Raw genomic sequence first — 16,883 nt, 5'->3', positions numbered from 1 at the left:
TTAAAACATAATTTTTACCATTGAATATAATGGAATTTTGACAATAAAATAAATGGTAAATGGGACTTTTACAATTAAAAAGGGGGGTTGTTATGTATCTTTACAATAAAAAAATCGAAAATTTTCCATACAAAATTCGGAGCAAAACAATTGATTTTACGGTTCTTCAATGGGATGATTTCGAGCGACAAAACAATAGAAAACATTGTGTTTTAAATGTTTTCAATTACTGTTTCTATTGTTTTACAATAGGAATACAACAGGATTTAGAGAACATTATACTCCAATATTGCAATAAAAATACAATACAATTAATTGTTTTACATATCATTTTATTTTCCTCCGGATGTTTAACATATCTTTAGACGAATCCAGCGCACTACTTCCAAAGTTAAGTGGGTTGCCTGTATCTGGAGAAAAATCCAACATCGGTTTAAAAACTGTACTAACTTTGTTCCGAATAGATATAAACCTGTGAAAATGTAAATTATAGAAGAATGTCAGTTTTATTAGAAAAAATACGTCGAAAAGAAAATAAAAAATTACCTGCATCAGTTCTTATTATATCCCGTTGGTGAGATTGGCCAATGGTAGCCACTGAACGATCTTCAATCAGTGACCAGCAAGCAGCAGTATTTTATTTATCATAAGCTTCATTTCTGTAAAGGAACAAGGATACATGTTACCAGGCATGTCATCAGGTACTATGATGATAAAATTTTCATTTATTTTTTGTTCGGGATGAACCACTGCGTTCATTATGTACATTGAACTTTTGCAGTATAAGATTACGATTACCGGTGGTGAGTATAAGCCGTTTGTCAGCGCAGTATCATTACTTGACACTTTACCGGTCGCTACTAAACGCGCTGCTAAAACAGTAGCGCAGCTGACAGGTGACCAAATTGACCAAATAACAGCGCTACTATTTGATGAACTATCAAACGATGCGAAAAAGAGTGACTAATATAAAATGACAGTACAGTGAGAGTGATCAAAATACTCGCGCCCAGTAATGATGCTCTAACGCGCTTCAATACTTTAGATACTCACCACGGTACAGCCATAGTGATCTACCGCTTTCCCAGCAGCAGAAACTGCAATGAAAAAAACACTTTCTGCACCATACAGTTTCATTATTTTCATCTCTTCACTAATTATAAACAAAACTGTACACGGTCAAATGAATCCAGCCATTCTCCGAGTAAATTATAAGCAAAAGTTTTTGTTCCCTTTCATTTTTTTGAAATCAAATTTTTATTGCAAAACATTTTTAGACCTGCAACAAGACCTGCAATATGAAAATATATACTTGAGAACCGGTATAACATTTTTATTCATTTAATAAACAAAGCTATTGTAATGTTATTGTTTTCAATTGTTATTTCATCAATATAATAAATCCATGAAATATTTCAAAATTATATTAATTCAATAACATTAGACGGATTTCCAGATCATCCAAACCGATTACTTTTAAAAATTGTTTAGTGTTTGGATGAGCAATACTAAACATAAGCGAACAATAAAAATATAATAGAATATATCGGAAACATTTAAATATATTGTGATTTTAATGTACGTACAATAAAGATCTTTTACAACCGTGAACATTTTACAATAAGCATACAATAGTTTGTATTGTTTGCCACACAATCTATTGTATTTCAATGGGTTATGTCATACAAGTTACTGTGAATTTTTATCCGGGTCGAGTCACACGTGGATTAGGGTGGCCTGTGTGTCGAGATCTCCGACTTCTTCTCACTCGCGATGTTGCTTGGAGATTTCCCACCGCTTTCCTGGGAACAAAAATATTCCGAACGCAAAAGCCACAATTTCGTGGCTAATAGAAGCCACATGTTAAAACATACCCAACTTGTATCATAAGAAAACTTTTCCTACCTTTTCAGTATTTCAACCGTATCACACACTTTTATAATTTTAGAATTGAGATAATAACAAGATTTTTTCAATGGACCTAGTTTGGGAATTTAAACAATTAAATATATAATTTGTGTTACCAGGTTTTAACTATAGTTTACACCACCTTTTTAGTCACTACCGAAACGTAAAAGTAACTTTTAGGTCGTAGGTTTTGATAACTACCGATCACGATTGAGCCAAACTATCTAGCGTGATCTAACTTCGAAGTAGACAAAGGTCTATTTCTTGACCTAAAATACGAACACTCTCGCGAAATTCCTGGCGAAAAATAGTGAATTTTAGCAACGGTTTAGACCGTTGCCCTTTTCACTCTTATGTCCAACTGACCAGACCTATCCTTCTATATCATTCTGTAGATAGCGCGATTTATCCATTCGGTCTCTCAGATTTGGGCTCTGACCGTAGTTGTAAAACATTTTGCAAACTCTTACGTCCACTGGTATGAATATTCATTCCACCTTTTCGTCGTACAGTGTTCACTGTTCAAGTGACATACTGATTTTCTCGGAGAATTAGATTTAGTAAACTGGTATACTAATATCTTGTCTCTCAATCAGAAAAATTCCCTTTATCAAAAAATAATACAGTAAGTACATAATATTTGAACACTATAAAAAGTGGAAAAAGCGAAGGAAGAAGACAGACGTCTCTTTTCATAGTGAGAAGTGAGAAATGATGATTGAGTACAAAGAAGTGAGACGTTTTGGCCAAATAACATCTTCGGCCAAATTACCTATTCGAACAAATGTACTATTCGACCAAATATCCTATTCGGCCAAATGTCCTAATCGGCCAAATGTCCTATTCGGCTAGATGTTTTATTCGGTCAAATATCCTATTCGACCAAATGTCCAATTCGGCCATCACTTTTAACAGTGAGAAGTGAGGCGTCTCACTTCTCATTTCTCACTTTGAAAAGTGGAAAGAGCGAAGTAAAAAGAGAGACGTCTCTTTTCCACAGAGAGAAGTGAGAAATGATTATAGAGAACTAAGAAGGGAGACGCCAAATGACCTATTTGGCCAAATGACATATTCGGCCAAATGACCCATTCGGCCAAATGACCTATTTGACAAAATGACCTATTCGACCAAATATTTTATTCGGTCTAATGTTCTATCCACCCAAATAACATATTCGGCAAAATTACCTTTCGGCCAAATGACTTTCGGCCTAATGGTCTGTTCGGCAAATTGGTATATTCGTATATAATATATATGGTATATAAGTAGCGTTCGGTCTACGGCCCTTACTTTTGCAATTATCTCCGAAGAGCAGTTCACTCAACGTCACCTGAACTTATTTTGTTGCCACCACAGTTTACCTGGATTTTCCGCACTACTTTCCTTGAGTTGGATTATTTAATTGTTTTTTGTTGTGGTACTTCATAATTTCTTTTTCGTCGCCCTTTTCAATTCATTAACCAGTTATATTCAAATTTGAAATTGTTGGCATTAGGTTTGTTCAAAATAAAATTTGACACTGGAAGGTCCCTACCCCTGTCAAGTTTCGTTTGATGTTACAACTTAGTTGTATCTTTGTGCAGATACGTATTCCTTAAACAAAGAATTAGAATTAGTTATCTGAGAAGTTTATCCATTCAACGAATAGAATACGAATAGAGGCATATATCAGTCGATGCAAAGCTTCTCACGTTGCAGCTCAAATTGTTCAGCCATCTAAATATTTATGCCTTAAGTTGACCACATTAGGCATAATATTGTTTATGGTTATGACGCCTCCAAAACGGAGCACGATCCCGCTCAAATGTTGATTAGGTAATTTAATTTCGCTTCGGAGGTGCGTTAATCCGAACCGTTTTACCACCTCGGTCGAATCTGAGTGTATCCTAAATCAAGCTTGCAGCTGATAAGAATGGCGGCGCCTGCAGCCATAGGCACGGAACATTTGCCACGGTGTGGTGCGCGCGCGTTGCCGTAATCTGGCTCAGCTCGATTCGAAAGTGCTGAGGTCAGTGATTTTCATGATCGGGTCGATCGTTTAGCTTATCTGGGTGATAAATTGGTATCAGAGGTGTTTACGAAAACCCGGACTCCTCAGACCCGAACACGCCGATTTCGTTCAATTTCTGACTAATTTGACTAATAACCGTTTTCTGGCTTCACGGCCGTGGGTATTCCAACCATACCAACGAACTGTGAACTCGCGATGGGAAAAATACGATTCCGCCGGGCTAATTAATTTCGATAACCACCGAATTTATTGCACACAATTGTGCTTATATTATGCAAAGTTGGAAAATAATATGATGGGGTAATGTGTTTCTCTGATCGCATAAACCTATATTATGATGCTGTCATTAAAATGAATTGTAAAAAAGCATTGTTGAATTTATCTGACCCCAAACACTAGCCAACAAACGTAATTCAATCATACGATCTAAATTTCTAAGGGTGCATGCCTCAAAATGAGATTTTTATATATTCTGAATCCACGTCCAAAAATACACCCAGGTTTTTTTTTACGCGGTTGGAATTCATTAATTTCTCGGTTAACCTGAACTTTTACAGCTTTTCAAATACCCCCTGAATTTTCTTTGATTTTTTGAGAATTTTTTGGTGGGGTTAACTCATTGCTTCATTGACTCTGAAGGTCTTAAACGACCAAAACCAAACCGTGTAAAAAAACCTGGGTGTACGTATTCTGGCAAAAAAAACGAAACAAAATGTTTTGTTCGGAAATATAGGGGAACTGCTCCTGGAATTCATTTCATGGCTCCGATATTCATCCCATCAAAAACAAAGCAATGGGAAGCAATTTGATTTGTTTCTAAATTTTGTGATTTTTGACGTTAACTACGTCTAAGGGAAAGCCTCGGAGACAGGGTGCAAAATCAAAATTTCCAAATTGGGGACCGTCACGAAATCATGAAGGATGGACTTTTGAAATTTATGTATCAATCCATTCGCAAACTTTCCACCAATTCGCTAATTGTATTAAAACTATTGATTATCAACGTCAAACTATTATTTTTTTTAGTTCTTTCAAGCCTGGTAAAAAATTCCAGCACTAATCAATTCCGTGCATGCACCTTTAAAACGGACATCACAATTTTAAAAATCGGTCTTTTGTCAAAACCATTACTATACAAAGAGAAAGGTTTGATTAGCCGTGCTTGTATTTGCGAAAAGATTTCTCTTTATACTGTTAAATGGTTACAGACGATAGCGTGGCAAATATTTTTTTGCAGTAACCACCGCCGACGGACAGCTCTGATGCTGCTGGAACCGCTACCGACGCCATAATAGCCACTTTTAATTTGAAGAGATAGTTCGTCTCAAATCAACTATCTTCCGATCAAAATGGGGATCATAAAAGGATGCGATATACGCGTCTTAATGTGCCTTTACAAACACTGACAGCAACCCAACGATTATCCGAATCTGAAGAGAAAATTTTACTTCGTACCGCTAAATGGCTGCAGCAGCTACCACGGCTAATAAATCTTCTACAGCAGCCTTCGCCGACGACCATAATTGATGCCGTTGGGATCGCCATTTAATTTTACGACGGAACCACCGATATCGATGCTGGAACCACAACTCGCTGGACGTAACAGACTCCGACGACTGCCACTGACGCCGATGCAGGGACCGCTCTCCATGGAAACTCGAACAAAATGGCTCACGAGCGGAAGGGGCGGAGCTTATGAGCTTACTCAATTAGATACTAGAAAGCAACTTTCCCGTGCGCGTGAGCCATTTTGTTCGAGATTTTGCAAAGAGCGGTCCCAGCATCGCAACCAGCATCCAGCGCGCGCGAGTCAGTTAGTTCGAGATTCTTCGAAGAGCGGTTCCAGTATCGACATCAGTGGTGTTCTCTCGCGTTATTGTCAAATGCGGCAGATCAGGTGTGGCCGTCGTCAGAAACATCATCAAGGTTTCGGAATTCATCCAACAATGATGGCCATCGGCGGTAATTGCTGCAGAAATCTCTTCGTCGATGGGAGCAGTGCTAAGGCGTAATTTTCTCGCATACTAATCTAATATTGAATGGCGCACTTAATCGGTCCTTTTTCAGGACCGTCAGTTTATAAATAAGATGGTTTTGTTGGCTGTATTGGAAATTGTCGCACAAGTGAAATTTTCTAGTAAAATTCTTACTTTCGTTTTGCTACTGTTAGCGACTGGGAAGGAGCATTGAGAGGAATTTTAGCCAGTGGCGGCCGTCGACGGGTAGTTGCTGCAGAAAAATATCCACAAAGATGACGTCTGTAGCAAATAAGCGGTAAATCATTGAGTGGCTATCGTCGGTGACAGCAAATTGTGCAAGTGCAATTTTCTTTTTCATTTTCACTCGCTGCCGACAAACCTACTCTACTATTTTTTTAAAACAAATTCTATTGAACGCTGCCGATGCTGATGACAATCGCACGATAATTTCTAGCAAAACCGCAAAAGCGCGCGGGAGAGCAACTTTTTGAATTGACTTGAGACGACGTTTGTGCCGGTAGCGGTCCAAGTGGGTCCGAGGAGCATTTGGTCGGGGTTCAGCAAAACCGCACTAAGCGGCTTTTCGACTGACTTGTGATATTTTGTTCGTACAAGGACAACGGAAATAGTTTCATATCAATTTTAGCATACATTTGCAGTAGGATAGCCTCAGTTATGGGGTTGAGGGATATTCGATGCGATTTGGGATCAATTAAATCTGCTAAACGAAAGTTTGAGCAGAAAAATCGGTAATTTTTCGTTGGCGCTTGGTGTGATTTGGCTGAACCCCGACCATTTGAAATGGTCACTGGTGGTGATTGAAAAAAATGTTTATGCTGATTGCTGAGAACAGATTATGATAATTTTTGGTTCAAATTCGCGATTTTGTCATGCATACAACATAAAACAATGGTATTACGGTTCTCATTGCACTAAGAGCTTTTACGTAGTTTACGTCGAGCGGTCGTGTCTTGTACACAACCCTTCTACAGTGAACTCTCCCCAACTCGATGTTTTGTAACTCGATATTTTCTCTATTCCCGATTCCCTTACTCGATGAAATTCAAAGTCCCTTCAATTTAGCATACTCCGTTCTCTCCGTGAGTCGATACCTCCTTTACTCGATATTCTCTAAGTTGAAGTAATTTTCCAATGCATTTTTACCTCGCTAACTCGATGTTGTCAGAAATGGTTCACATGCACGATATAAACGGTGTCGGGTCATTTGGCCGAATAGTTCAAAATAAAAATTGTGAGTAGTGAAAAGTGAGTAATGAGAAGTGAAAAGTTGGAGTGAAAAATGGTCGGGGTTCAGCCAAACCGCACCAAGCGGCTTTTCGACTGACTTGTGATATTTTGATCGTGCAAGGACAACGGAAATTGCAGTAGAGTATCCTCAGTTATGGCGGGGATATCCGATACGATTTGCGATCAATTAAATCTGATAAACGAAAGTTTTAGCAGGAAAATAAGTATTTTTTCGTTGGCGCTTGGTGCGATTTGGCTGAACCCCGACCAAATGAGAAGTGGATAGTGAGTAATGAAAAATTAAAAATGAGAATCGGAAATTGAGAAGTATGAAGTAAGAAGTGAGAAATGAAAAGCAAGAAGTGAGAAGTGGGAATTGAGAATTGAGAAGTAAGAAGTGCTATGTGAGACGTAAGTAGCGAGCAGTGAGAAGTGAGAAATGAAAAGTGAAAAATGTCAGATGAGAAATAAGAAATTCGAAGCGAGAATTGAAAAGAGAGAAGAAGAAACTGAGAAGTGAGAAGTAAGTAGTAAGAAATGAGAAGTAAGAAGTGAGAATTGAAAAATGAAAAGTGAGAAGTGTTTAGTGGGGCTTTTTCTTCCTTATTAACTTTTCCTTCTATTTTCTTTCCTTCGCACTTATTTATTCTTCTTTCTACCCTATTCCTTCTACTTTCTTCCGATTTCATTCTTTTTTCTCCTTCTTTCTTTGTTAGAAAGAAGTGAGAAGTGAAAAGTAAGAAGTTAGAAGCAGGAATTGAGAATCGGGAGAGTGTGAAGAGACAAATAAAAAATGAAAAGCTAAAAGTGAGAAGTGAAAACTGAGAAATGAGAACTTCAAAGCGAGGAGTGGGAAATGAAAAGTGGAACTGAGAAGAAAAAAGTGAGAACTGAGGACCGTGGATTGAGAAGTGAGAAGTTGAATGTGACTGGTAAGAACTGAAATGTGAAAATCTTAAATTAGAGAATTAAATCCTTTCGAATTTCCTTCATTCCTCTTTTTGCTGCCATTTTCCTTCATCTTTCTACTTTACTTGCCTATTTTCTTCTTAATTCTCCATTTCTTCTACTTCCTTATTTTTTTTTGCTTCCCCCTTTCTTCTACTTTCTTCCGTTTTCATCCTTTTTCCTCTGTTTTCTACCTTATTCCTTCTTTCTCCTTCCCTTTTCTTTGTTTATTCGTCCCTTTTCTTTCTTCTTCCTTCTTTCTTCTTTTTTGTTACTTCATCCTATTTCCTCCAGCTTTATTTCTTATTCCTTCTGACTTATTCCTCCTTTCTTCTTCCTTTTCCTTTCTGTCTTATATCTCACCATTCACTTCTCACTTCTGAATATCTTGCTTATCACATTCCAATTATCATTTATTACTTCTCAACTCTTGCTTCTGTCTTCCTCACTACTTACTTCCTATATCTAACTTCACAACTATCGATGTTGGGAAGGGTCCGCTTCCTCGACAGTTGCCATATCTGGTAAACAGAAGATTATATCGACGAAACACACGTGCACTTGAACAAACGTCTCGAAAGAATGTGTGAAGTGTGCAAATTGATCCCGGAAAGCAGCGAAAAAGCATCCCTTTTTGTTAAATAAACTGGCAAGTCAATTTCCAAATTATGATAAATTGAAGTTGGCAGGCACCTTTTATCATTCTTGCTCCTTGCCAATTCGTTCGCCCTGAAGGCTTAAATGTGAACCGCAATTCCAATGATTGGTCAGGATGAGAAAAAATAAGATGCATTCCTTCTTAAATGACTTCGCTTGTTACTTCGTCTTCTTTAACGCATTTAAGTGCAATTGCGTTTTTGAGGTTCGTTGTTTTTCGGTGTGGCAAGTCTTTCAATGGTGTTGATATGAATGCGTTCATATGATGATGATGATGATGATAATGATAAAAATAGGCGGGAAGAGGTGTGCTCGGAAACTTAAATTTCAAGTCAGGTAATTTAATTTCGCATCACTTGATTATGGATTCATTTTCGAGTTAGTTTTTTGAAGTTTCAACATGTTCAAACTGGTGTTAAACGGGTCTGCGACGTTAGGCATGAGTACGATAGGCATAAGGACGTTAGGCATAAGTACGTTAGGCATAATTGACATTAGGCATAACGGACGTTTGGCATTTGGCATAATTCTGCCTTCTTTATGTCATGTCTGTTCTTTTGGTCATCTTATGCCTAACGTCCATTATACCTAACGTACTTATGCCTGACGTACACCCAACCAGCGAATGGCAGATTTTAATACAGTTCAGTATAAGAACCTTACAGAAACTGTATAATAATTTGGCATATACAATTTCGGAAGATTTTAAAACAATATAAAAAGCTTACAGAATTATATATGGAAAGATTTTAAACAATAATTGTCAGGTTCGTTTTTTGGGTGTACTTATGCCTTGGCTATACCCGTGTTAAACAAACAAAACACATGTAAATTTACTCTAACTTGGGCCACTCTCATATCAGACAGATAATAGTGAGCAAACATCAAACTCAAACAGAATGTTATTATTTGGCTAAGTAATGACTAAATTGGCAAATCACTGTTTGGTGAAATATTCCCAAATGTTTTGCCTGTTCTCAGTAGTATAGTTGTTGTCTAATAACGATAATAATGATTGATTCTTAAAAGAGTTCTTTTTTAAACTTTTTTTTTGAATTATTGAGTGGAGGATACTCATACTTCAAATCAAGAGATCAATGAAAATGTTCTGCTTTAAAATTAGTCATAACATTTGGGGAAACGAATCGGGTGCAATCGATCACTTCCACTGTATTTACCCTTCTTCAACATACAACTCACCAGACCACCTAGGGAGGAGTTGATTTTTTAACAAGAACTATCGAGCAGGTCCAAGAGCTGATGAAGCAATTGATGTTTACATAACGGACTCGGATCATCTTCAGCACTTGACTGAAAAAAGAAGCACTGCCCAATACCACCCAGTATCCATCCCGTACAAATTCAATATAAACCGCGGCGGAAGAGACGACCATCTAATGATAACTGCAATATTATTGATGGTAGTGTACATTTTTTTTATTGGCGATTGCCTTGCGCAACGTGTTTAAGAACGCGCGCTATTATTTTTCATTATCCGTATCGAGCTTCAGCCTCCATACTATAGGGAGATGGATTACACCGATCGTTCTATTCAATGCGCGCAACAATTATTTAATTTTCAATTTCATCCAGAGAGCCGCATCTGCCAGCACACGAGTCAAGGAACTCTTGATGATCCGACACCTTCATTGGCTGTTGGGCATCTCAAGTGTGCCTTCAGGTGCTTTCCAACCCGACAGAACTTGAGTGGGATTAGGTGCGCACTTGGATACCAGAGTGCCATAGACGTAGCTCCATGATTGTACCATATTTTATTTTTTGCTTGAACTTCTATCCATGTTAATGAATCACCATTGGTCTCATTAAAGATTATGAAACATGCATGGTCAATATAACTAAAATCCAACAGAATTTTGAGTGTAGCTTGATGCATAGCACTCTAGCTACGTCCATGTCTAGGATTCAAATAGAAGCAAATTGGGATCGCAGCTGCTCTTGGCTTCGATCCATATTTTAATAGTAATTTTGAATAAACAGAGCAATCGATCGATTGGAAGAAGAGCTCACTTATTGATTGTTAAACCTTGCCTGAAGAGTGTTTATTTTTTCCATGATTGGAGCGCGCACGAGCCCCAACAAATGGCGAACAAGTGAGGTGCGGCCCGAAATCGCGGGCATCGGGCCAGATCGTTATCGAGCCCGAAGGCGAGCGGTCTACAAATGGAGAGTAATTATCCGATCAATAGATAAGCGCTCTCGTGCGTGTTAATGTGCGAGTTAAGAGCGATTGCCTCCATCGAAAGGCCCGAAAATGCGGCTTCCCCGTAAGTACAAAGCAGCAGAGCAAACAAAGGCTCAACAGCCGCTAATGGGCGGTCATTAATTTTGTGGACATGTGTGACGCGACACAATCACCTACCGGCAAGCTAAGGGGGAGAAGTTCTTTCACTCTACCAGTCGGTCGTCGCCACAAACTTAAAGGCGGAAAATTGAGATAAGTACCGCTCTATTAGCTGCTGACATGTGTTTACACTTTGGGACATGAATGGTTATAAATTGGCATTGATCGTGTCGATTGGAGATATTTGCGTTCTGACAGATGACCGGGTGACTGATAGCGCATGTGTTTAGAACAAAGCAGACCAGGTTGGTTTTGGTGCGGTGATTCATTAACCGGTTTTACTCAGCAGGGTTCAAATCAAAATCTGTTGAAAGTTGTTGAAAATTAAATAAAATTAAATACATATATGGATAAACTGAACAAGAAGCGATAAAAATAGACATAGGATATTCAGTTTTCAGCTGAATAAATAGTCAATTATGCATTATAGAAATACGCAAAACATCAGATCAATAGTAGGTACGTGCATAGTTTCCTAACACGTGTTGCTGATGTTTTTGCTTTTCTCGTACACCAAAGTGTTAAGAAAAGGCTATAGGTATATTATGTTCACTCCAAAAACGTATTTTTGAAAGGAGGTCGTCTATCATACCAATCAACTCAGATCGACGAATTGAGGTGTTGTCTGTCTGTATGTTTGTGCACGAGAAAATTTATTAATTTTTAGACAAGTTGCATTTGACGGAGAATCCTGTCTCATTGTTTCCTATTGAAAATTGGACACATCGGAGTATGAACTCAAAAGTTATGGCCAAAATACTTTTTTCATAAACAAGAAAGGCACCATTATTATCGCTTAGTAGATTGATCCGGGATTTTTTACCCTCTCTTTGTCATAGTTACTCAACTAACTAACTAAAACCCAGATTAATCTACCTAGCGGTGATGGTGCCTTTCTCGTGCATTATATAAAAAAAGTATTTTGGCCATTTCTAATCGGTTGGCCATTTCAAATCGGTTAAGGATAAGTGCCCGAAAAATGAGTGACACTTTTGCTACATTTTGGTACGTGGGTGTGCACAGACACACACACATACACACAAACATCATTTCAATTCGTCGAACTGAGTCGATTAGCATATAACACTATTGGTCTCCGGGCCTTCTATAAAAAGTTTGTTTTTGGAGCGATCATATAGCCTTTACGTACACTTAGTATACGAGAAAGGCAAAAACTATTTTACGTCAAATTATTGTAACGCATATCTAAAACAGTATTTTGTTTGGAAGGCTCAATATTTTTGAGCATAATGGAACCGTATTGAATTTATTGGATTGATTAATTCATAAATCTTGGTTTTGATGATTACAAAGGAGAACTAGAGTAATTTTCAATCATTCTGAGATTATTTTTTTCCAACATGTCATTAACGAAAAAGTGGAGAATAGTGAAAATGATCTTTTAGTTTCCCTTGCTCATTTGTAATGGTAAAAAATCCTTTGAATAGTTGAAATATTCATTTTCTGGGAGATTAAACACCCAAATCATGATTCAAAAGGCAAAGGCAATTCCTTTGCCTTTTGAATCATGATTTGGGTGTGTCTTGCCACAAACTGTAACCCAGGTATTATGATAAGATACCTTGGTTACAGTTTGTGTTGCAGTGATAAAACGACCTTTTTTTCATACCAATAAAATTATTAAACTTCTACCACACAACTCAACGTTTCAGTCAAACAAAGGTTTTTAATCGATTAACGCCATCGCTTCCTCAATACATTATTTTCTCTGGGTTAGTATCGTGTTTTCACTTACTAAGTACGTAATGCTGGTAGGTGGTTTAAGGTTCCCTTGACATACACCATCGGCCGTCGAAGTTTGAGTTCTTGGAGGAACTTTCGGAGAAATTCCTGGAGGAACTTTTGGAGGAATTCCTGGAAGAATTCCCGGAGGAATTCCTGCAGAAAATCCTCGAACTTGTGTAGGAACTCCGCAAGAATTCCTGGAGGAACTTCCGGGGGAATTCCTGTAGGAACTTCCGGAGGACATTCCTAGAAGAACTTCCGGTGGAATTTCTGGAGGAACTTCCGGAGGAATTTCTGGAGGAACTTTCGAAGGACCTCTGGAGGAACTTTCGGAGAAATTCCTGGAGGAACTTCCGTAGGAATTCCTGGAGGAACTTCCGGAGGAATTCCTGGAGGAACTTCCGGAGGAATTCCTGGAGGAACTTCCGGAGGAATTCCTGGAGAAACTTCCGGAGGAATTCCTGGAGGAACTTCCTGAGGAATTCCTGGAGGAACTTCCGTAGGAATTCCTGGAGGAACTTCCGGAGGAATTCCTGGAGGAACTTCCGGAGGAATTCCTGGAGGAACTTCTGGAGGAATTCCTGGAGGAACTTCCGGAGGAATTCCTGGAGGAACTTCCGGAGGAATTCCTGGAGGAACTTCCGGAGGAATTCCTGGAGGAACTTCCGGAGGAATTCCTGGAGGAACTTCCGGAGGAATTCCTGGAGGAACTTCCGGAGGAATTCCTGGAGGAACTTCCGGAGGAATTCCTGGAGGAACTTCCGGAGGAATTCCTGGAGGAACTTCCGGAGGAATTCCTGGAGGAACTTCCGGAGGAATTCCTGGAGGAACTTCCGGAGGAATTCCTGGAGGAACTTCCGGAGGAACTTCCGGAGGAATTCCTGGAGGAACTTCCGGAGGAATTCCTGGAGGAACTTCCGGAGGAATTCCTGGAGGAACTTTCGGAGGAATTCCTGGGGGAACTTCCGGAGGAATTCCTGGAGGAACTTCCGGAGGAATTCCTGGAGAAACTTCCGGAGGAATTCCTGGAGGAACTTCCGGAGGAATTCCTGGAGGAACTTCCGTAGGAATTCCTGGAGGAACTTCCGTAGGAATTCCTGGAGGAACTTCCGGAGGAATTCCTGGAGGAACTTACGGAGGAATTCCTGGAGGAACTTCCGGAGGAATTCCTGGAGGAACTTCCGGAGGAATTCCTGGAGGAACTTCTGGAGGAATTCCTGGAGGAACTTCCGGAGGAATTCCTGGAGGAACTTCCGGAGGAATTCCTGGAGGAACTTCGGAGGTATTCCTGGAGGAACTTCCGGAGGAATTCCTGGAGGAACTTCCGGAGGAATTCCTGGAGGAACTTCCGGAGGAATTCCTGGAGGAACTTCCGGAGGAATTCCTGGAGGAACTTCCGGAGGAATTCCTGGAGGAACTTCCGGAGGAATTCCTGGAGGAACTTCCGGAGGAATTCCTGGAGGAACTTCCGGAGGAATTCCTGGAGGAACTTCCGGAGGAATTCCTGGAGGAACTTCCGGAGGAATTCCTGGAGGAACTTCCGGAGGAACTTCCGGAGGAATTCCTGGAGGAACTTCCGCAGGAAAAAAAATCGTGTGATCCTCCGGGGAATCTGGAGGATCTCAAAAAATAAAAACTTCCAAATTTTATCGTTAAGCACCAACATTTTTCTGATGCATTTGTTTTTGTATTATGAGTATGCACTTAATGTTGTGGCTTATACATGCTGTGGCCTTCCGAAAATTCCGGAATATTCGAGAAATAAAAAAAATGAATTTCATTGCATAGCACCATTTGACATTCTAACAACTAAATTTATTTCAATTGATTTATTCAAACTAAGGCCTCTGCCGTACATAAAATTCGGTCAGTATTCGCACGTCGCCAACTATGTAGTCCACGGAGGGACCTCACATCGAACCACCTTCCCGAGTAGACGAAAATAGCTCAATAATATCAAATGTTGATAAGATAGCAAAATGAGATATGGACATGATTGATATTGATTATAAAAGATCAGACGACAATATAAATATTTTGCACTAAAATATAATGAGGAGATTAAGTTATGCTGTTTGTAATAAGTGATCAATATCATGTGCCATTATTTTGTTCTTATCCATAGCATATCTTGATATCTTAATGATATTTCGGTGCAATTTTTTGATATTGTTGCTTGTTCTTTTATCTCTTATATTAATCAAGTCCATATCATGTTTTGTTATTCTGTTCATAGCTTCTGCCCGGGTTGCTATCTGTGAACCTCGCCTTCTTGTCCCCTGCGGATTCCTATCAGGAACCATTTCCACCAGGTTATCGTCCGACACGTAATCAATGGATGTTCCCTAAACACAAGGATTTTTGTTTGTTACTGTGCGTACACCAGTTTCAGTGTTTAAATCTATACATGGACCACCGTTGGCGAAATAACCATTTTTTCATATAAATATTGAGGTTATTCACAAATTACGCAACGCTGGAAGGAAAGGCAACCGGTCAGGCCGTGCGTTACGATTCATACAAACCAATTAAACCTTTCATACGAAAAGCGTTACTAGGGGGAGGATGGAGGTTCAAAATCGTCAAATTTGGCGTTACATAATTTGTGGACGAACCCATTCCGGATATTCCAGAGGGCCATTTGGTGGCATGAGTCACAATGTCAATGCTGTACTCAGAATGTACATACGAATGATTAAAAAAATATCGGTGCTTTGAATTAAAATTCATAATATCGGTGCTTTGAATCAAAATTCAAAATTCGTAACGCTGAATTTGATAATTTTGATACCCCTTTCTCCCTCTCACAACCTTTTTTTACGGAAGGTTTTGTTTTTTTATACTGACCGTATCGCTTGGTCTGACTTCCTCCCTCCCCCTAAAGCGTTACGTAATTTGTGAACAGTCCCTTAGGAAAGCGAGAAAGGCACTTTCATTACTAGGTTTCTTGCACATATTGGATACGTTACGGATACACACTGATTATACATATTTTTATTTTTTGTAAGATGGGTAAAAATGTTACTCCGGATAATCGAGCCTCCGGCTAATCGAGTAAAATTGGTTTAAGGAAGACTTTGCACTTTAAGTATGCAACACATCCAAATGCTTGAACTTTTTTCCTAAATGCGCTCTCAAGATTTTGCACAAGATGTGAATCAATATTTTCTGCTTTCATACTTTTCCGCTCGTTGTCTCAGCCGATTATTTGATTTAACTAGCAGGACTAAAAATAAAATTTCCACTAAATAATTCAAAATTCTCATAAAAAAATTTAAAAAATTCACAAAATAACAAGAAATTAGCACTTTTAAACACAAAAATTGGGGCCCCTTCTTTGCCTGGCAGTAAGACGCGCGCCTACAAAGTAAGACCATGCTGATGGTGGCTGAAAAAGAAACTAATTTTCCTCCTTTTGCACGAAATGTTCCTTTTTTGTTGCGGTGCGACCCAGTTGTCCTCGTTTTTAAAATTCCTTATGCTCACCATAATCTTTCCATGGAAAAATAGTGTGAAAAGATCTCCGCCAAGACTTATGCGTCAAGGCACAGTTATCCATAATTATGATTTGAGGTGAGTATTTTCTATAACCGTCCACGTGCATCGATTTCGAAACTAGTCCGCGACTGATGGTGTATCAGTCGTCTACAGTGTGGCGCGTCCGTACGCAATCCATCGAAGTCCGCTCGATTGTTGTTTGAAAATCCGACGCATGAGCGACATGTTGAACAATATCATAATTTGGGGGTTTCCCTCTCGAGCGCAAATCGTGATATGTTATGATCCAAATATTGACTGAATAGCCGCGGTACCGTCGTCGAGAGGAGGACGAGATACGGATGACGGTGTGATGGTGGAAAACAAATATTTATCTCGCGTCAATATTGACTTTCCTTCTGAAAATAGTAGGACTATGCAACCATCTGACAGCTAGCGGGCGGTCGCCATCGTGCTTTTTTGGATCATCTTTCTAATTTGTACTGGAAGGAGCAGCACTGAGTGGTATTTAGCTTTATCCAAACGA

General features: G+C 39.2%; 1 long non-coding RNA gene across 2 annotated transcripts; it reads right to left on the bottom strand.

Moving 5' to 3' along the window:
- Positions 1-311: 311 nt before the first annotated feature.
- LOC134217656 (uncharacterized) lies at positions 312-1,152 on the bottom strand. Of its 2 annotated transcripts, none has more exons than XR_009981119.1 (3): positions 1,054-1,152; positions 547-659; positions 312-472 (listed from the first exon to the last, which is right to left on the bottom strand). It is a non-coding gene; the product is annotated as an uncharacterized LOC134217656 (long non-coding RNA). The 2 variants fall into 2 exon arrangements; XR_009981120.1 differs by lacking the exon at positions 1,054-1,152 and adding an exon at positions 799-940.
- Positions 1,153-16,883: the final 15,731 nt, after the last annotated feature.

The sequence above is a fragment of the Armigeres subalbatus genome, chromosome 2 (assembly GCF_024139115.2).
Source record: "Armigeres subalbatus isolate Guangzhou_Male chromosome 2, GZ_Asu_2, whole genome shotgun sequence".
NCBI classification, from domain to species: Eukaryota; Metazoa; Arthropoda; class Insecta; order Diptera; family Culicidae; genus Armigeres; species Armigeres subalbatus.
The sequence above is the reverse complement of the archived record's forward strand: the minus strand, read 5'-3'. Positions and strand labels throughout refer to the sequence as shown.